The 3,644-nt window shown below is 42.0% G+C and overlaps 1 pseudogene; it reads right to left on the bottom strand.

The window, feature by feature from the left end:
* Window positions 1-1,601: 1,601 nt before the first annotated feature.
* LOC146687536 (histone H1 pseudogene) lies at window positions 1,602-3,177 on the bottom strand (annotated as a pseudogene).
* Window positions 3,178-3,644: the final 467 nt, after the last annotated feature.

Raw genomic sequence — 3,644 nt, 5'->3', positions numbered from 1 at the left:
AGACTCATCTGCACCCCTGCCAGGCGGGGGTCAACTTCACACAGTCGTGTTACATCAGTAAAGTCTTGTCAGCTTTTGTCAGTCAGTCAGTCAGTCAGTTTTGTTTTCCTTTCACTCACTCATTCATGCATTCATTCTTTCTTTCTTTGCTGATAGTGGAACCTATCGTCGCATTTAGTTTCCACTCTCAGCAAAATGACGTCATTTCAAAAAGAAAAAGAACTTTTAGATGGGATTACCTCACTGAATCCTTTTTTTTTTTTTTTTTTAGGCTGGGACACTTATAATAAGTGGTCTTCTCCAAAGCCCAAATTAATGTGGAGAAAACTCACTTGTCACAATTTTCTCGACGACGTGTAGCGCTTTTAATTCCCGACGTGCAGATCTGCTTAAAGAACAGAGATTATCAAACAAAACTTTCAGTGCACTGTGAAAGTATCAAAATAAAAAGGCCTTGTTAAGTCATGACACAAGCTCCTCATCAACTTCACAACAGGAGAAGAATCATCAGCTAGATTCACTCCAAACCAACCATCAGCTGCACCACTCACAACATAAGCCTAATGTCTTCTTTAACTTATGAGTTTAATCACCAGGTCTGTGTTCTTCACTCATTTAGGCCACAGATCTATTTTATTCAGTTTTCCTTTTTCCCTTCATCATAAAACATGTGACATGCTGTCATGCACTTCACAAAAGACGTTTGTTCTGACGTATTCAGAGTTGTGTATCTAAATACAGGATTCACTCGCACATCAAAGCAGGAAACTCAGTGTTTTAGAGTCTCCACTCAACACACAACAACTCCAACACATCTCATTCACTCATACTAGAATTCAGTCACCTTTCATTAATCTAAAACCAATCAACTAATTTGCATATCAGCTATTAACCCACTAAGTTGACAGGACAACAGAAAAGCATGTTCAAAATAGTATCACAAAAGACAATTTCCCTCATACAGCAAATTACATGTGCTGCCTCAATCAAGCAGGAAGCTTCTCCCAATTTACCATTTTAACAACTAAATTTATTGTCTGATCACTGGTTGGTCAAACCAGGATCTTTTTTCCCACAAAAGTTAAACTGTTGTCCTGCAACCTGGAGAGTCAATTTTTTTCTTTAGGATAAATTCAGCATTTGATAACAAGTGTCTGCTAAATTGACACTATTGTAACACTGATGAAAGATAACAAGCTAATTTTCATTACATGTGTTTGTGTTATTAGGCAGGTCTAATGCATGTCTGTGGAGCTGCATATCCAGCAGAGCATGTTCTTAAAGCTGCCTTTCCTACACACTTCTCTGCTATTATTTAATCATTTCTTAACTAATGTGCTATGAGTCTTCATGAGTCATTTTGTGTTTGGAATTGTTAGTAGGGTTAATGCATGTTCTGCTTGTGTGTGTGTGATTTTGTATATGTTTCTATTTTCGCAATGTTTCAGACTCCGTCTCAATTTTCCAACTTAAGCAGTCAGTTTTCTTTTCCCCAGGTTTGCTAACCCAAATTTTGATTTCCCACATTAAATAATTCCTATGTGTTCTCACCTAGTCTTCTCACTCTGTTGTCCTCTCACTCTTCAACAGTCCAACAGCCGGCAGTTCTCCTTCAGCTTTGTCCTGTGTTCCACTGTCTCTTCTTGCCATTTTACTCCACAGGTGGCAAATGTCAAACTCCAACTGTTCAGCTCTCCTCAAACGTTTTCTTCACATGCACAGTGAAGTCACAGCCACTCTCCCTATTGTCCTCTGATGCGGTTGACTTCGTGCTAGTGGCTGAAGTGCTGCTGCTGCTGCCTTCCTGGGCGACTTCTTAGCAGCTGCTGCCGGTTTCTTGGCTTTGGCCGCGGCGGGCGTCTTAGCTTTGGTCTCAGTAACCCTGTTCATCTTGAAGGATCCGGAGGCCCCGGTGCCCTTGGTCTGCACCAGAGTGCCCTTCGCCACCAGACTCTTGATGGCGGTCTTGACACGGGCCTTGTTCTTGTCCACATCGTAGCCTCCGGCAGCCAGAGCCTTCTTGAGAGCGGCCACGGACAGGCCGTTGCGCTCCTTGGAAGCGGCCACGGCTTTCACAATCAGCTCGCCCACGCTGAGGCTGACCTTCTTGGGCTTGGAAGTCATCGTCTTCTTCTTCTTGGCCTGAACCTCGGCGCAGGGCGTGTTTATGATGGAGCCTTTCCCACCACAGCGCTGGCACGTTGAACGCATCATGAAGGGTCCATTTCTTTCATGTCGCTAGCCGCATGTGGCTTGCCCGAGTCACTCAGTCCTTTTTGAGCATTTCAACATGCTGCCACCGCCATCTTGCTCGCCCCTCCGTGGAATTCATCCAATCAGACAGGGAGATGGGTTTGCTTTCTTCTGCTGCTGCTGTTTATCCACATTGCTGCTGCTTTGCTGGGACTTTTTGTGCTCAGGACTTGCTGCTGTCTCTTTATCATGGAGCTGCATTCCTTATCTTCAGGGAGGAGTGAGCTCGCTTGTGAGGTTGAGAAACACATGGCACTGTAAATAAGTCAGCCAGAAACTTGGCCTGCATGTTTCCAATGATGTTAAACTATAACTTTCTTCCGACCGCTGCATGTGGAAAATTGATTCAGGTCTGCTTTTCACCTGAAAGTGACAAACTAAGACATTTCATTATTATCATCACTGCTTAATCAACACATCTCTCTCTCTCTCTCTCTGTTTTTGTGAACAATCCTTTCTTAAAAGCAGAAAATGAAATTATAGTTGTTTTTTTGGTTGATCAACACAAAACCTTTTTCCTATGATTATTTTTTTTCTACAATATAAATTCTCCCTCTTATTCACTCTTTTTTTTTTTTTTTTTTTATTTACAATAGCTGGTGACCTGCAAAATCACCGCTGTCACTCACAATCAAAGGCAATTACTCTTGCACAGTGCACAAAAACACTGTGATGTCAGACACAGTCACACTCACTTTGTCATCTGCAAAAATAAATCACATGGCTGATGATATGTGCCATGGTGATCCGTAAATATGATCACCAGTTTATTTAACTATTTTTCAACCCAACAAACAAATAATCAAAAACATGATGCCGATGTTATGAACACTCTACACACAAGTCAAGATGCAGGAAAACTGCTCATGGAAACGTTGCACACTCCAGTTATCACAGTTATCATAGCGCTGTTTCCCTCTCTTAGAGTAGTTCCCAGACAGTTCTCGATCTAATAATGTGTAGCCTGCTCATCAGCTCAGAAGAAAAAAAAAAAAAACTGCAACGCAACATCACACAGTAGTTGCTCTGCCCACAGTGGCAAAGTTTTACACTTTCATATTCAACTCAGCTTCTCCATCATGTACTTTTAGATGTTTCATACAGGGTTGAGCATATTAGTTGTTTTCACAGATGTGCTCTATATCTCAACAATGGCTCATAATAAGACGACCGTCTTCCACACAGGTCAAGTGCCTCTATGCACTTCATTAGTTTAAATATTTATCTATATCACTTCACCTCACATGTCATTGTACTGAATTTAAGCAACCACAAGCGTAATGTAGATGACTTTTAACAACTATCCACCTCAATTACGTCTATGGTCTGGCACACAGGCTGAAGAGTTAACGTTTTGTGTCAGCAAGGGGTGGGGGGACAGCCACCCACCA

Source organism: Copadichromis virginalis, linkage group LG18 (assembly GCF_057382275.1).
Source record: "Copadichromis virginalis isolate Kocher_CV1m ecotype Utaka linkage group LG18, C_Virginalis_male_GT1.1, whole genome shotgun sequence".
In the NCBI taxonomy this organism is placed as follows: Eukaryota; Metazoa; Chordata; class Actinopteri; order Cichliformes; family Cichlidae; genus Copadichromis; species Copadichromis virginalis.
The sequence above is the reverse complement of the archived record's forward strand: the minus strand, read 5'-3'. Positions and strand labels throughout refer to the sequence as shown.